This window comes from Belonocnema kinseyi, chromosome 6, assembly GCF_010883055.1.
Source record: "Belonocnema kinseyi isolate 2016_QV_RU_SX_M_011 chromosome 6, B_treatae_v1, whole genome shotgun sequence".
NCBI classification, from domain to species: Eukaryota; Metazoa; Arthropoda; class Insecta; order Hymenoptera; family Cynipidae; genus Belonocnema; species Belonocnema kinseyi.
The window spans coordinates 107,033,617-107,052,664 of NC_046662.1; the positions used below are offsets into that span (position 1 = coordinate 107,033,617).

At 30.4% G+C, this 19,048-nt stretch overlaps 1 protein-coding gene across 5 annotated transcripts in view; it reads left to right on the forward strand.

The window, feature by feature from the left end:
• The window catches only part of LOC117174780, a 246,670-nt gene that overhangs the window by 116,808 nt on the left and 110,814 nt on the right, over nt 1-19,048 (forward strand). For 2 of the 5 annotated variants that reach the window (XM_033364141.1, XM_033364140.1), the window contains exon 2: nt 2,343-2,424. The exons of 2 other annotated variants lie outside the window; for them this stretch is intronic. The gene's annotated coding sequence lies outside the window, so the exon portion shown is untranslated. Of the gene's footprint in view, nt 1-2,164; nt 2,425-19,048 lie in introns of all 5 variants that reach the window. One more of the 5 variants, XM_033364138.1, reaches the window with a different exon arrangement.

Here is a 19,048-nt window from a genome sequence, read left to right on the forward strand (position 1 = left end):
TTATAGATATATAAAAATCGCTAGAATGCCAAAACTACTCAACATACAGTAACGCTGTCTACTGTACCTGAAGCCAACACTGCTCCTTGAGCAGTTTTCTTGTCAATTATAAAAAAGGACGTTTGATTAAAGCTTTGTAAAAATGTCCGCCAAATGATCTTTAGATTTTCGATAAATGGGATTTACGGTTTTGCCTACATGTTGATTCATAAATTTTTGTTTAACCTTCTTCAACATTTTGAAGTATATTAATTAAAGCTTTGTTATCAATAAATAAATATGTAGGATTAGTCAAATCTTCCATCTTCATTTCTTTTAAAACTCAACGAATCCAACTCACTTCGTGGATACCTAGGGCAGCTGCACGATATTCAGCCTCATCAGACGAAATGGCTGTAACTTACTGTTTTTGTGCAAACAAGACAATTGGACCTCCATTTTCAACTAAGATGCTACGTATTGAACATATATCCGAATCAACCCCTTCATAATTTGATTCAGTGTAAACTTGAAGATTACAGATGCCATTGAAGAATATTACAAACCCTTTAGTGCCTTGTGGATAAAGAAATACTTATTCAACCTTTTTCCAGTAACTGAATTTTGGTTGATGGGCGTGACGATTCGAATAGTTGACTGCAAGACTGACGCCCCGACGAGACATGGTTAAGAGATACAGCAGATTCCCAATAGCTACACCAGAGTTTTCACCAAATCCTTCTGGTTGAATCATATCAAGTTCTCCTGCTAGCTCACTATTTAATAAGGCAGTTTTAATGTCAAACGTTTTTATATAGGACTTTTCTTGTGCAGTTAGACTTAGCAATAAACGGATAATTACTTGACTTGCGACAGAAGCAAACGTTTCATTATAGTTATTAACTGGCTGTTGGTCAAATCCTCGAACAACCAATCTGGCTTTCATACGTCCATCGCCTTTTTGACAGATAATCTAACGACAGGTTAACGGTTTCTAACCTTCAGGTAGAACAGTTACTTGCCAAGTCTTTACCTGGTGCAGGGAAGTCATTTTTTCTTTCATTGCACGCTTCCACTTCGAATCAGCCAAAACTACACCCACAAGCATGTCGTTCTATTTTGGATGAGGATTGATCAACATTCGATCATGCAGATTTTGATTCTGCTGCTGCTGCCGTCACTGTCGCTTCTGTCTTCTGACTCCTCCTGGCGTTCAACAACCGACTCTGACTCTTCTGACTCAGACGAATTTTCATTTCTCATTGATTCTTCAATTTCATTGTTAATCGACTTAAATTCTACTTCAGTGTATCCTTTTTTAAAACGGATTTTCTCGTCAAATAAGACATTGCACGAGACTTCTACGTGACGCTTTTTCAGGAATATATGCACGATAACCTTGTTCGTCAGTATCGTATCATACAAAAATTTCTTTGTAGCTTTTCTTGTCAAGTTTTTGGCGGTGATGACCTAGTGTCAACACATAGAAATCAAAACCAAATAGCTTCATTGATTTTGGGTTGATGTGAAGACGAAACCATAAATCAGCTGGGCTCTTCCCTTTACCTAAACTTGTTCCTGTTTGATTAATAGTGAATGCATAATAGTTTAGAGCTTCTGCCCATAACTTAATACCGAGTCATTCAGCATAAAGCTCGGTACGAGCATCTTCCACAATCGTGCGTATTTTCTTTTCGACTCTGCCATTCTGTTCCTGTGTGTATGTAGGTGATTGCTGATGAAATATGCTCATCTTTTGAAAAATATCGCGACTCCTAATATTTTTAATTTTCTGTTCCGTTATCTGAATTCAATTTTTTGACTTTCTGACCAAATTAATTTTCGACCATATTTAAGTAGATAATTAATTTATTTACTGATTTAGACTTTTTTCAAAAAATAGACTATTGTAAAGTGGCTGTAATCATCCTTAAATATTAAAAAATACTTAGCTCCCCCTAGAAAAGTTTCATCAATTCCACCAAGATCTAAATTACAACATCAAAACGCCTTTCAGCAAGAACAGTATTTGTTGGATGAGGAGTACGACACTGTTTTCCGTAAGCACAACCTTCATATACACATCCATTCTAATCATCAATGTATTAAATATTATTCTCCCTGAAAATATCACTTACATATTCAAAATTTTGATAAGCAAAACGTTCATGCCAAACTTTTACAGAAAATGCTGACAGACTGTGTTCGATACTTCTGCGAAACTTTATATGAAACAGTCTTCCACATCGTTCAGCGATTACGACAGGCTCGCATTCTTCCAAAATTATTGACTCTTCTGCATCAGCTTGTTGGGTTTATCTACTATCTACTACAATTGTTACAGAAAACAAATTAAATTTCAGATTTGGACCATTATGAGCAGCTAAATGTACATCTCCTATACTTACAGCCTTAAGTTCCCTCGAATCACCTATCTTCACTAGTGTAAGTACTTATAATGCCTTTAACTTCCAACTCAAATTTCCTGGAATGTGGTGTGGTGCAAGACTATCTTTGTACCATGATTCGAGATAATTCATTATGCTGTCAATTGCTGTAGAAGATAATCCTACTGAAACAAATGACTTAGTTATTTTTGATATTTTTAGAACACTCCTTGGCAAAATGTCCGTTTTCATGACAATAGTTGCACTTGTAGTGCTGCGGCCGCAACATGAAACTCTAAGGTGGAAATTTGTATTCAACCCTTGATCATGAATGACAAAGAAATATTTCATCAAATCAAAAACGTGGATATTGAATTTAACACTATTCCTATTTAATCTAAATAAGTATTTATTTGAAACAAATTAATATAATAAATTTTTATTGGTTATACATAGTTTAAGTCTAGTAATAAAATAAACTATTTCTATATATTAAATGCTTCATTAATATAAATACATGAACTCTTCGTGACAAATAAACATATTTTTAATTTAATTACTATTATTTTGAATTAAATAATTAGATATGTGTCTGGTTTAAATAAAAACGACTAATGTTATAGGATATTTTCTTGATAAATAGGACAATTTTCTAGCAAAAAATAAGACGAAACGTCATGCAAAGTTTTATTAGATGCCGACCTTTCTAATTTTTTTAAAATTGTGTCAAATGCTAGTTACTAGTCATATTTAAAAAAAAAACTAAAAAATGTCGGTTTTTGCTCAAGTTTTGTAGGCGGTTTCGTCTTATTTTTGTGATTTTACCTATGAATTTACCTATGTGCAGAGTTCAGATAAGCCTTATGGGAAATGCCTGTATTGAGACGTAACTTACATCTGGCGCAGTACTAAGCCAGTGGTCTTGCTAACGTCCAGCAAAATCTTGGCGGATCAGTGCTGGCACAGTACTGGGTTAATTGTTCATGTCAACGTCTAGCCAAGACTTGGCGAACGAGTACTGGAGCAGTATTGGGGGAATTGAAGTTCAATTACTGTACCGATACTGGAAAAAATCATAGATAAAAAAGAATCCACACACACACACACACACACATATATATATATATATATATTACACTACTGTCACTACTACACTAGTACACTAATGTCGGAAATTGTCAGCACGATTGGCGCGAGCCCTATTAAAAACCGCTGCTGATTTGAACCACGAAAACTCGGTGTAAGTTATCGCATCCGAGGTACGATTAAAAATGTTCAATCGTATCTGAGTTGAGTTTTAGTCAACGCTCAGCCACCGTCATTTTTGTCTCATTCGTAATAAGTGTATAGAAATTCATACGCAAAATAAAGCTAACCTATCCTTTAAGCGATATTATAGTTTCCACATCTTATGCAGGTCTCTTTTTGTTATAAATTTGAACGAGCGTCGGTTTAATTCTGACTAATCTTTATGTCTAGTACTGCACCAGTACTGGCTGCCAGTACTGGCTGTCAGTACTGGCTGCCAGCACTGGTACAGAAATGAAAGCCAGTACCGAACATAGTTATCATCCAAAGGTTCTGCGAGCACTGTGCCCTTACTGGCGGTCAGTCTTGCACCGACGCTGCCAGCGCTGGCGCCGTACTGCGCCAGTAGTAAATTTCCCATTGGAAGAGACGTCTCGCATATCTGCATTGAGTAATTTATAACTAAACATATTAGATTATATCAAGAAAGTATGGCACTAGTCTATTATTCATAAGTTATGCTTAAATTACCACAAACCCATAAATGACCGTAAATCATGCTTTCTTTACTCAAATTTTAATATAGGCTAAAATGATGACTGCATTTTCAGATATGCAGGGGCGAGCTGGGCCCCTGGAAAATATCACTCATTACTATTCAATCATGCAACAAACAATGCAATTTCGGGATCCTTTTTCTCAAAGGCCCAGTAGGACCTTTGACCCCCAGTCCATCCCTGGGTAAATTTCTGAAATCATCCATTTGTCATAAAAAATATCGTATGCGCCACGAGGGAGAAGGACTTTTTCGACTTGTGTATTTTTTCAGTGCGAGTTGTAGGCGAGCATATAATATATTATGAGCTAGCAAAGGCAAAAATCAGTTTAAATCGTCTTTTTCTTTTTATAATATTATAAAAAAATATTATAGAATACAATATTGATGAAAATTTTAAATTAATATTATGAAAATAAGTGAGAATTTTAGGTAATCATATTTTATATGACGCCATATTTCTTATCTCACAATTTTTAATTTGAAGGACAAAAATGTAAAATGTAAATTTAGAAAAAAACTGTTATTTGATTGACTATTGAATAAGAAAATAAATATTATAAACCTGTAAAGACGGTTAAAGACACTGTACAAGTCTTGAAATGAACAGCATTTAAGGACTTATTATTCCTAGTCACTTTGTAATCGTATAACAAATTTTAATGAGGAAACAAAAATTAATGACACGTTTGTCCTCATGTTTCCCTGGATCTGCAATCCGCATTCTACATGCATCTGTTCAGATTTTTACACTCTCATCATTAATGATTGAGAAAGTATTAGAATTGTCGGATATTTGACACCATCGTTTTTCAATGGATCCCCATGTTTCGAGACTAAAAATAACAAATAAAATTTGTAGAAAAACGACAAAAGGTACGAAAAATAATCGATATAAAAGAGTTATTCATCCATGCAAAAAATACAAATTGGTAAAAAAGTAGTACATTCTCATTATTTTCTGATTGATAAAGTATTAAAATTGCCCGAAATTTGACATCACAGCATTCAAATTTTGAACCTAACGGCGCAAAATACAAAAAAAAAAATTATAAAATATTTTCTAACCATTTTCCAATAGGACCCGTAATTTTTTTTAATGATTGTAAGTAATATGCAGAAAATCCAAAATTCCAATATTACGCCAAAAGAAGCTACATACGTAAACAATCTAAAAGAAGTCTTGAAGGATATTATGCTTTATCCATAAAAAATAGTATGAAAAAATCCTATTCTTAGTATAACAAAGCGAGACCAAGAAAAATGCCTGAAAAAAGGATTGTAGTTTTTTATTTATTTTGAGGTGGCTCATAAATTAAAAATTTACAAATATCTGTCAAAAATAAAGGACGCGGTGTGAGTGTCACGATGAGAATATGTACCTCAAAGACTACAAAGCTTTGAGAAACTTAATTTTTAACTCTACTCAATTAAGTAGAAAATTCAGAATATAAAGACGGATATAAATATTGCTATCTAAAATAGATCTTTTTGATCAAGTTTAATTCAGGCATTCAAAATACAAAAAATAAATATCCGAGCCCAAAGTGCGAGGTGTAATTATGTTCATGCGCGAGATTTAACGGCGAAGCGAGACGCGCGCGTACTGCGTGACGAGACCGCAGGCAGATTATTTTAATTTGCTAACATAAGATTAATAAATGATAAGCGCTAGCGAATGAAAATGATGAGCAAGTGGGTACTATTTAAATATAACTTTAAAGCTAATTATATTTATCCTCAGAAGATAAGAAAACCATAATTATACTTCATTCTTACTTCAATATTTTCATACCAAAATTATAATCAGCCAACTGCATCGACTGTGTATGTGTATTTAGTAGTGGTCCTATTACAATCCGTAGGAGAAATATCTATAAAACTTATGAAACAGGTGGCACCCTGGTCAGGTGGTCTGGTTTTGCATAGAATTTCATTCAGAAAAAGCAAAAATAATTATAAACTTATGCTGTTTGCATATTACGAAAAAAATACGAATCACTATGACTAAGAATTCTAAAAAAGAAAAAGTAATGAAAATATATAGTTTAATATAAATAACATTTAATTTTGATATGCACTTTGAAAGCATCATTTCGAATATTATATTTATATTATTTGTTTTGCTAATATTATATTTCCTATTATTTTTCAGCGTTAAAAAAATGATTTATTGTTGAAATTATAATTGCAGCTAATAAAAAAATTAATAATATTTAAGATCTCAAAGACAAAAATGTTTAACAAAATACAAATTTTACAAAAATTAAAAGATTCACTAGGATATACATTTTTCAATATACTTCTCGTAAATTTCTCGCAAACTAATAATTTTTTATAATCTTTTAAATCGCTATACTGGATGCTAATACTAAAGTCAAACCACCTGATCAGAGCGCCGCCTGTTGGATTAGTTTCACCGCCGTTTCCCCTCCGAATCGTCGGAGAACAGAAAAGTTGGGGCGATGCATGGGGCTGATTATAATACTTTTTTTTCAAAGTGATACTACTACTTACTTTATACATGCATACACGTGCCTACGTGCTTCAAATTTTGTTCATTTTTAGAAAAAAGGAATGCGAAATTCCTTAAAATCATCAATCTGCACATTGAACACGCATATAACATGACATATGGTCATGCATGACATACAACAGCATTAATTTGATTGCCTGTCGGCGCGCGAAATGAAAATCTTAGTGCCTCAATAGTTTGCATACAAAGAGGAATTATATGCCAAAGCAGTGCGCTCCAGACCCAGCAATAGTATTTACGTTGCACCGACAAAAGTATGAATGTTAGTGGTACAGAAATTACAGCATCTGTTGCACCTCAACTAATGAGCTTCAAATTGAACAAATCAGTCAGGTTCAAATTCTGTCCACTAAACAACGATAGAAAAACGCAAATGGCGTGCCCTAAATGTAGCCATCCGCGTTGCGAAGAGTACAGTTCGCTCCTATGTGCTTCTTGTGCTCCGTTCCCAGTGGGCACAAAGTTTGGCGACGTCTTTAAATCTTTACGATAAATTTACGACATCCCATGTTCATGTCGTTAATGTGTCTTTACAATATCGTAAATAAGTCGCATGATCTGACGATGTCTTTACGATATCGTAAAGACAGCGAACCGACGTGGACATAGCATGTCGTAAAGTTGTCGTAAAGCTGTCGTAAGGATGTCGTAAAGACGTCGCCAAATGTTGTGCCCACTGGGTTGCCGGCGGAACTCGACTAATTATTATTGATTCTAAACCTTACTTTTTGCTGCGATAAATATTAATTTAACTATTTCTATGTTTGCTTTGACAATCAAGACAGTTTTTGTAAGAAAACAACATAGTTTTTATGTACTTAGTCCCAAAAAAATTTTTAATTTACTATGTTCACCTCTTTCAGTTTTCTGAGACTTTTTTTTAAATGTAGCCTTTGCTATAAAATTCAAACGAGAAGTGTATTAAGTTATCCTAGTGCATGTGCGTGAGGATGGAACTGTGCGTTTTGAAGAAAAGTGTTTTGCTGCCCACCATTTCTCAGAGACTCAAGACATGCGGTCCAGCCTAGGTGCGCTAACTGTGGAAACTCAACTTGCTAGAAAAGCCAACTTGAAAGCTATAAAGTTATATTTATGTACTTTAAAGAAAAATCATCAGTTCTGACGATTTTGCTTTAAAGTATCCAATAAAAATTCGTTTTCCTTCTTGGTAAGAAGTCTTGCATTAAAAGGCATCAAAAATTTTGAATACCTAAGAATGCTGTTTCTGTTCTTCGTTCCTTAATCCTCATTAAGCGGCGAAAATAATTAGATTACAATCCCTTTTAAGGTCATGTGACGAGTGGGTAACATGGCTAGATTCCTACCATACAGACACTTTTTGATTTTCCAATTTATTTTCACGCGAAGCGCCACATCGATTTGAAAATTTGGGATAATAAATAAAAAGCACTGAGGAAGGTGGGTATGGTCATAAATTCTAATAATTATGAAAAAAGTATAAAAAGATTATTTACAAAAAAACTTTTTTAATAATTATACAAATTTAAGGCCAGATCCACCTTTCTTCGTGCTTTTCATTTAATATCTCAAATGTTCAACACGCCTTAAAGCCGGTCGGAGCCGATCATTTTTGCTTGAAGCATTAGAACGCGCCTTAAAGGCATGGAGTTTCCAAAATATAGTAGGATTTAATACCAGAATGCATCCCTTTATCGTAAAATAATCGCTTTGTTCGAATATTATCAATTACAAAAATATAAAATCATGATAAGAAAATTCAAAACATTATTTTTCACGAGAACTTTCTATGTGGAAATTAATCCTGACATCGTAAAATGACCGATTCTATGTTTTAAAAAGTGTTTTACCTCATTATTATACGAAAACAGTAAATAAAAGTTGGGAAATTTGTTAAATCAAAAGAAATTAAAAATTTTATATTTCTTGGTTGCTTTGAATGAAATTTTCAATACTTTTTAATGTAAGCCTTCTTACCGGGTTGCGGCCGATTCTCGTTCAAGAGATCTTCGCATTTTTCTAAGTCAGGGTCAAAATTACTGCATTCATTAGGGTGCTTAAAAATCACTTTATTTATAGAGTGCCACGGGTTTTTGGAATAACTTCTGTTGGTTTGAGAAAATCTTACGGGAAAGTACTTCTAAATCCAAAAATATCATTTCTACACGTTATCATTGCTGTATGTTTAAAAGACCCTGGGGGCTGAAGGAAGTGAAAGGAGCCTCTACTAAGTACCCGTAAAGACCCCATTGGGTAATTCGGTTCCCTTTTTAAAAACTCGAAAAGTTTTCTTTAGCGAAATAGCTTGGCCAATTTGAGTCTATAAACAAAGTCGATTTGAAACAAAATAGTCTCGGAGATAGTTTAAGAGATTTGGGTCCTTTTCAAGATCCTTTTAGTGGTCGTTTTAAGAGTGGTGCGACGGTAATATAATGTTCCTTTTGTATTCGTCACGTACCGGGCGGGCAGAGTTATTTACAGTAGTTGGTCGTGGCTAATCCGCTCTCCCTATTTAAATTTCTCTTCAAATTATTAACACTTTTTTTTTAATTGATGAATTTTCTCATTATAATATATTTATAATTATAACTTTCTATGCTGATATACAATTTTCTAGTTGAATTAAAAATGTTGTCTTTTTTTGGCGTATCTCATTCCATTTACGAGAAACGTTCTATTAATTCCAATTTTAAGCATGAAAAAAAGTTGGATATCTGAGGTCATCGAAACCCATAGATTCCGAATTATTATGTTTTAGGCTGTTAACTATAAAATTAAAAAAATCTACTTCTAAATTTTAATCCGAAAGCTTAACAAAGCACCCTTGAGTGTCGGCTAATCTATTGAGATAGCCTCTCGGCTTGTTGTTTATGATCGTATTTTTATTTCAATTTCGGAAAGGATATTTTAAAGCCTTCAGACCATTTAAACGAGCTTCCTGGACCTTTAAAAATATCTACCTGAGGGCCTGCGGAGAATTTCTTTGAGGTTCTTTGACCTAAAGAATTTTTAGTATATACTCAAAGATTATTTTCGGTAGGGAGGTCACGGAATAATCGCAACATATATTTTTTCTAACGGTAAAAATTTAAAAAAATATAAGACGTATAACGCCTGTTGACTGCTACTTACAGGCGATGCGTTTGAAGTGTATCAATCAACAGGCGTTATACGTCTTATATTTTTTAAAACTTTTTACCGTTGAAAAAAAAACTATTGCGATTATTCCGTGACATTCTATAGAGAATTTTAACGTAGAATCCGAATTTTAACAGTTTAAAAGTTGATCTTGCTGTTTTTTCGAGTTTTTCAAAAAGGAACCGAATGGGTTATAATAAATAATGATAAATTATAATAAAAATAATAATAGAAATAATAATAAAAATAAAATAATAAAAGTAAATAATAATAAAAATATTTCAGTTTCATAAACAGAGACACTCTTAAATTCTTGTAAGTTAAAAAGTGCACTGATGGACTGCATTGGACGGTTATGTATATTGTAGCAGACGGAACTCTTTATTCATCACATGCGTGCTCTTTCCGGGTTGTGCAGAGAAAACGAATGCAGTAAAATATTTTTGTTAAAATTGGATATGATCATTGAAACGGGATTTCCGGTGATAACTTTTGATATCCCATTTGACCCAGTAATTGTAACAAAAGGGAAATGAACTGGCCTCCTGTCATATTTACTCAGTACGAATTTCGTGCATCAAAATAGGTGCTATTTTTTAGGTATGTAATTAAGATATATGTGATTACGAACAAAAATTATAAATCGCTGAAGTATGATCACGCATGACTGCAATACGATGATCAGTGTATTTGTATGGATGCAGATATTGCTTCCAGTACTTATTTTTTAAATATTTATTTCGCTCCAAATGATACGAGTGCGCAAGAGTTTATGCACGATCATTTCTTTAATTCCACTTCTAAACATGCAATGGAGGGACATAGCGGAACTATTGTAATGTTTACTACTTCGAGTAGTAACTAGTAACTGCATGCTGAACTACAAAATTCATTGGAATAAAATTTAAAAATGTTACATTTATTTCAAAAAAGGTTTGCAGTATTTACTAAGCTCTGCAGTAAACCAGCAAGCAATGTATTATTATAGCCACTTACCAATTTCAGTACAAGAAAATGCTAAATTTCTTGCATTAATATCTACAGAAGATTGCAATATTCGCAAAGGACTACAGTAACGTCAAAAGAGATCGGCGCACTGAGTAAGTGACTCCCTACCGAAAGAAATCGCAAGTTTTCTTTAGCGAAATAGCTTGGCCCATTTGAGTCTATAAACAAATTCGATTTGAAACAAAATAGTCTCGGTGATAGTTTGAGAGATTTGGGTCCTTTTCAAGATCCTTTTAGTGGTCGTTTTAAGAGTGGTGCGACGGTAATTTAATGTTCCTTTTGTATTCATCGCGTACCGGGCGGGCAGAGTTATTTACAGTAGTTGGTCGTGGCTAATCCGCTCACCCTTTTTAAATTTCTCTTTAAATTATTAACACTTTTTTTAATTGATGAATTTTCTCATCATACTTATTTATAATTATAACTTATATACTGATATACAATTTTCTAGTTAAATTCAAAAATGTTGTCTTTTTTGGCGTATCTCATTCCATTTGCGAGAAACGTTCTATTAATTCCAATTTTAAGCATTAAAAAAAAAGTTAGATTCAAAAATTTTTTAATTTATCTGCTATATCAGCGGAGATTGTACCTTGCCGACAGTAGATCAACCCTCCAAACCATGAAGGCAGAAAATCTACACAATATCGATCAAGTTAAGAATCTTCAATAACAGAAAATGCTTAACGTCTTAATAAGACTAGATGGAAAATAATATTTTTAAATTAAAATTATTTCTTGAAAAAAAGATCCTACTCTATCTTCACTCCATTGGGAATCGAACCACAAAACTTTTGATTTCCGGTCAGGTGCTTTTCCAGGTGCTACATAAACTCTTAATTCAAGAACATAACGCTAATTTTTAGCTAGGTGTTAATGGTACAAGTAATTATTTAAATTTTTTTAAATTTATCTGCTATATCATCAGAGCAGGGTGTTAAGAGAATGAAAGTTCAGGCAATTTTGCTATGTTCTATCATTTTAGAAAAAATAAGGAAATTAATTCTTATCAAGCCTTCTTGCGCAATTTTGTTGCATTTTTTTAAAAATTATTTTGGTTTTCATTTGGCCGAATTCCTAAGAAAATAAGGAAAAATTTAAATAGTTTTTAATGATAAGAAGGCTTAGGAGGTCCGACAAGATAAGAAACAGAATTTTTTCAAGATTGGTAAGAAAATTTTTAATGACTTTTTATTTAAAATACCGTGCTTTATGAGAATACTAAAAAAGATTTTTGAACATGTGAAAGGATTTCCTAAAATTTTAAAGAAGGCTGTAGAAGATTTTAAAGCAAAATGTTTTAATTTGGTAAGATATTAATAAATAGATGAAAATCGAGTGAATGCAAGAAATATTAACAAGAATCGAATTTTTTACTTAAATTCTGTTAGAAACATAGAGTTAAAAAAATTCAAGCATAAACTTTAGAAACTTTAAAGGAATTCCGAAGGATTTCAAGGAGGTAAAACTACTTTTCTTAAAATTCCTGGAAAAAATTTAAAAGATTATGTGTCAATTTTTTCGCATCTTGGCTTAAGAAACAGAATTCTTATTAGGCCTTCTTGTGCAAATTTGTGTAATTTTAAGAGATATTCAGAAATTTTGAAAGGATTCAAATATAATTAAAACTTGTAAAGATTTTTCAAAAATTTTGTAAGTTTTCACAAAAATGAAAAAAATTGTTTTAGGTTCCTAGAAATAATTAAAATAATTTTTTATTTCGAAACATTAACTTTAGGAAATTATTTTAAAGAATTTCAAACATTCAAAACGACGTCAAAAATTGTCAAAGTATCTGAACAATTTTAAAGGCAATTTTTTTTTAATTTTGCAAAATAAAAAAAGATCAGGAAAAATTTGAATGATTTTTAAAGATTAGAAGACCTGACAAGATTAGAAAAAAAATCATTATTTTCCTAATTATCGTGTGAAAATTTTAAATGATTTTTTATTTTGAAAAATGTGCTTTAAAAGAAAATTAAAGAAGATTTTTAAATACATAAAACAATTTCCTAAAATTTCGAAAAAGAGTGTAAAAGGTTTTAAAATCAACATTTTTTAATTCGATAACATCACAAATTTAAAAAAAAAATGAAATAATCGAACAGCTAAAATTACTAAAAATTGTGAGTCGACGATCCGGGTGCACCAGATCGAGCACCAGGTAGTATAATACGTATTCTGCGAGAACTTTTTAAAAAATTTAATTTTTTAAATAATGAAAACAATTCCAAATGGTGATTCGGCGACCTGGGTGAACCAGGTCGCACCTCAGGTAGTTTGGCAGGTATTATACGAGACATTTTTAAAAATTTAGATTATTCCAACAGCCAAAATTACGGAAAATTAGTGTCGACCTGGGGCGTGACCTGGTGCACCCGGGTCGTCGACTAACCATTTCAATTTTTTTCATTATTCACATACTTTAAGTTTGTCAAAAGTTTTCGTACATAATTTTTTATTTCCAACAATTAATTTGAAAAGATTATTTTTAAACATTTCAAAACATTGCAAAAGATTTCAAATATTCTCAAAGCACCTGACAAACTTTAAAGATATATTTTTTTAATTTTGCAGAATTAAAAAAAAATCAGGAAAAATTTGATTAATTTTTAAAGATTAGAGATTGGAAGGTCTGACAAGATTAGAAAAACAGAATTATTTTTCTCATAATCGTGTGAAAGTCTTAAATAACTTTTTATTTACAAAAATGTATTTTACACAAAATTCAAGCGGATTTTTAAACATATCAAACGATTTCCTAAAATTCAAAAGAAGAGTAGAAGATTTTAAAGCAAAATGCTTAAATTGGATAAGATTAAAAAGTAAAAAAAAATAATCAAGTGAATTTAGGAAGTATTTAGTAGATTTGATGAGATTCAAAAAAATTTTTAATTTAGAAGTGTTTTAGAAACGCAAGATAAACTTGAGGAACTTTAAAAGAATCTCGAAAGGTTCCAATAGAATAAACATAGTTTCTTAAAATGCTTGGGAAAATTTAGTAGATCATAAGGAAATTTTTTTCTACATTTTGAATGATTTTTTTAATTTTGGATAAAATCTCGAGAGAGTTACCAATATTTTGAAGAATTCAAAACGTTTTAAATAGATAAGAAATTTTCCTAATATTTTTTAAAATCCTATAAAATAAAAATAAAATTTCTTTAAAATCCCCTAGGATCTTTTCTGACACATCTTATATATTTGAAAATCTTTTTTTAATTTTCTTAAAAATCTTATAATAATTATTTACATCTAAATTTATAAACAAACTGATAATACTTATTTTATTGTATATGAAATCTTTACAAAATCTTTAATGCTTTAAAATACTTATCTCAAAATTACAAAATTGAGCTTTTACAATTTTAATTTAATCGTAAAAAAGTTGAAATTTTTCCTTGATTTTGGCCGAGGGTCAAACTTGGTACATAAAACCGTCGTGAAATTTCAAATAAAAACTTTACACTCTATACATTAATTTTTTCAATTAAAAATAATAATACTTTTATAGATATTGCAAAAATTTATTTGAATATGATACACATTGATTTTTATTTAAGAAATTCCTGTAAATAGTTGGTGTTTTTAACATTTTACGATATTTGTGTACCATCTTTGTTCTTAGGGAATAGATTTCAGGGATAAAATTATAAATATATATCCATTAGTTAGTGAATTACTATGAAAAATCGACTTTCAAATTATAGTTGAAGTTGACGAAATAGATATTTCTCTTATCGTTTTTCAGCATATGATTTTTCACTAAACGTAAAGCAGATTAAAATACACTTAAAAAATAACAAAGTTCAGAAATCCATGCAGTTTTCTGTTTAGAAAACGCCAGACATTTTTTAATGAAATTCCTTTCCACACCACATTCAAAGGAAAATTTTACAACATTTTTGTCAAATGATTAGTCTTTTGAATGAGGTCAAGTTAATAACTTTTTGGCTTTTTCTCTTAAAATCCTCAAAATTGTAATTATAGCCTAAAGTAGCATGAAAAGAGATGTATCAAAAAAGAACCTAGAGGACTTACAATTTTTTAATTTTATGGAATTTAAAAAAATATGAGAAAAATTCGAGTCTTTTAAAAAGATGTTCAGGACATTTAGAAGTTTGGAAGATATCAACGAATAATTGATAAATTTTTTAAAGTTTTTTAATATTTATAATACGTTTAAAACGAAATAAATTCCAATCAAATATTTCTAACTCACTACATTTTTCTTAAAATTTAAAAAAAGCATTCAAAATGTAAAAAACTTGACTTATATAATCTTCTAAATTTTTCACAGGAATGTTAAGAAAAATAATTTTATCTCCTTGAAATTTTTCGGAATTCCCTTAAAGCTTCTAAAGTTTATTTTTTTATAATCTTTGAAAATCTACATTTATAAAAAATTTAAGTTTAAAATTAGATTTGAATCTCTGCCATTCTACTAAATATATCTTGAATTTACTGGATTATTTACGCTTTTTGAACCTTTTTAATCTTATCAAATTAAAACATTTTGCTTGAAAATCTTCTACATTCTTCTTTTAAATTTTAGGAAATCGTTTGATGTGTTTCAAAATCTTGTTGAGTTTTTTTAAAGCACATTTTTGTAAATAAAAATTATTAAAAAACTTCAAACGTTTATTAGAAAAATAATTTTTTTTTGTAATATTTTCAGACCTTCTAATCTTCTTATTTTTAAGAATTATTCAAATTTTTCCTGATTTTTTGCAAATTTTAATTATTTTTTAATCGTTTAAAAATTTCTGAATATCTCGTAAACTTACCAAAATTTGAAAGCAAATTTTACAAACCAACATAAAGATAACAAAAAATGGTGCAACAAAATTGTTCAAGAAGGCTTAATAAGAATTAAATTCCTTATTTTTCTAAAATTATATAATATGGCAAAATTACGAAATAATTTTAAAAAATTGTGATTTTTTTTATTTTCTCTCAGAATTCAGTCCATTTTTGGTTGAAAAATAATTTTTTAAATGAAAATCTAACTATATGTTTAAAAATTGAACTATTCTGCTGTAAATTCGATTGTCTGTTTATTTAAAAACATGTTTCAGTTGAACATTTTTTTCTTCCTTCGAAAATTAGACTATTTTAAATTAAAATTTTTTTAAAATAACTATTTTGGTTCATAATTCAACTGTTTTGTTGAAAATTCGATTTTGTTGTTGTTGAAAAAACATTTTCTTATACTAAAAATTTAACTGTATCATTTTGGGCTGAATTTTTTTGGTAGGAAATTGACCCTTCTCAGTCAAAAATTCTTCTTTTATAGTAGAAAATTATTCTTCTTGTTTAAAAATTCATCAATTTTAATCAAGAATTCATTTCTTTGGATGAAAACGCATTTCTTGGCGAAAATTCTTTTATTTTGATATAAAATGATTAAAGTTCATATATTTTTTTGGAAATGAAACTATTTTACTGAAAAATTGTTGGTTTGAAATTGATTTTTTAAACTGATAATGTAACCGTTTTCGTTAAAAATTGATCTACTTTGTTAACAAAAATTTTTGTTGTTTTAAAATTGATTTTTAAACTTTTGAATTTCTGTTTTCGGTAGAAAGTTATTGGTTTAAAAATTAAATTATTTGTTTGAAAATTTAATTTTTTGCTTGGAAATTTAAATATTTTTTTGAAACTTTGATTTGTTGGGGTTGATAAATATTTTTTAACTGAAAATTTATCTATTCAATTTTTCGCGGAAACATTATAATTTTAGTTGAAAATTAATTTCTTTCTTTGAAAATTCCATTTTTTGTCTGAAAATTTAACTAGTCCATTTTTGATCGAATACTTATTTTTTTTAGTTTAAAATTCGTTTCTATAGATGAAAATTGAACAATTTTGTTGACACTTTTTTTTCTTGAAAAATTTTCTTTTCAGCTATAAATTTATCTTCTTTGTTGGCGAATAATTCTTCTTCAAAAATTCATTTGTTTTAGATAAAAATTAATTTCTTTTGTTGAAAATTCGCATTTATTTGGGTTTAAAAATTAATTTTTTCAACTACAAACTTCAGTATAAACTACAATATCAAAGTTAAAAAATGTATTTTTTTAAAGTAATTTCTCAGGTTGAACATTTAACTATTTTGTCGAAAATTTGTTTTTTATTTGTTAAAAATCAATTGTTTACTAAAAATATGACTAAGGCATGCAGAACTCAATTTAAAATATTTTAGACCCAGAAGTTTTGTCTCCTATAACTATTTACATAAAGTCAATTATATTTTCCTCTTCGCAATAAGCTTCGCAGCATTTAATAGAGTCGACTCACCGACACGCTACTTTGAATGCGTCGCTCCCAAATGGGAGAGTGGTGGGGGCCGAAAAATCCCACGTTCTGGAGACACCGCTAGAATGTCATTTTTTCGACGATACTTAAAACATCGCAAAGCTAGGATCGAGCGGAAAATTTAGATGGAGTGCTTGTCATGCCTCACTCAACTTTCCTGTTGTTAGAGATTACAGTCGGTTGAAGGAAATTAGAAATTATCAAATATTAAGGAATTACATTTTAATATTGTGCATTCGGTTCATTACATAACGATAAGTCATTGCTTCGAGTCGAAGATTGTTCTAAAAATATTATGTAATTATTTAAACAATTATTTATTGTTTATTTTCAAAAATTTTTTAAAGTGAAGCAGCGATGTCCACCTCTTCTATATTGTTAATCTAAGTAACTTTTTGTAGGTGTTGTTGTTTTCTGTTTGTTGTTGACGTTGTTTTCTTGATGTAAACTGTCCATTCTTAGTTTGACATAAATTTAAAAAAATCAATAATTAATTGCAAAAACAATAACATTAAGATTTTAGGTGGGTCATCTAGTCTTTGTATACACTATACAGTCATGTAATACACTATTTAGTTATTGTAAACAAACTGATTGAGCAAATTAGGATTGTTTAAACGAATAGAAATTTATTAAATATTAAAGGAAATGTATCAAAATTATGTAATTATTCAACAAAACGTAGAATAGGATACAAATTTAGAAAAAGTGGACATCTCTAGCTCAATGTTCAGAAATTTGAAAAAAAAACAAGAAGTAATTGCTTAAATGATGATATAATCTTTTTAGAAAAATTTGCTACTCCAAAGATTGGCAAACCATTACATTTCAATAAGAAAATACGATTGTGTCTTCCATTTTTTGGGATTTAATTATTTTTTTAAATAATTTACATGTCTGTAAACAATTGGAAATTGTTAAAAAAGTAATGGGAAATTTTCAAAATTGTCCACTAGTAATTATTTGTATGAAAAACACGACGGATATTTGCTAAAAATTAATAATAATTCACGTAAAAATGTAGTTTTTTTATTTTTATCTTATAATTGGGGCGCTGTGGGGAGGGGGGGGGGGGCGTTGAAAGTAAAATTTATTAGTATGGATTTATTTCGCAAACACTCCATCTTGCAAATGGATTAGAAATATATTTATAATTTTTAGTAAATTCTAACATAGTATAAACAGTACACATTGTGCCATTTAATTTTATAATTCTATGGCTAGGTCCCCAACTCGAAAAAGAAGGCTCCTCCGCTTTCTGTTAATAATATTTTAATTTTTCGAATGAAAAGCAATTAAATTGAACCGAATGATGTGCATCTTGAAGCAAAATAGTTAATCAATTCTGACCAAAACAACACATTTATTGTGAAACAAGAAATTGTATTTAAAACAAGTAGATATACAGGGGGGTTTCTGGACCACGATTCTTACCTTACCAGCATCGAGAAGCTTCGACCTGTAGTGGTTCGTGTCCATGCTAAGCTTCGAGAACGTTCGCGAAGGATCCTGATGACGTCACAATTGCGCAATCGTCTGTAGCCAAATTCATGTAAACAGGTTCAAGGTTATTGTGAGAAAAACAAGGATGATTTATTGCTTCCTGACAGATAAGAATTTCGTAAAATGCGTAAAAAATGCAGGTGTATAGGTGAAATTTTATATGGAGAGCTACGTATGGCTTCCTGTTTTGACTATTTATTTGATTTATTGCTTCCTGATAGATGATAGTTTAGCTAAATTTCCTGCCTTTATTTGTTAAATGCGTAAAAGATGCCGGTGGACGGATGAAATCTGAAATGAGGGTTATGCATGTCATCCTGTTTTAATTTAAAAATTCCTGCCTTTATTTGTTTAACGCGTAAAAGAGGCAGATGGACAGATGAAATTTGTATGAGA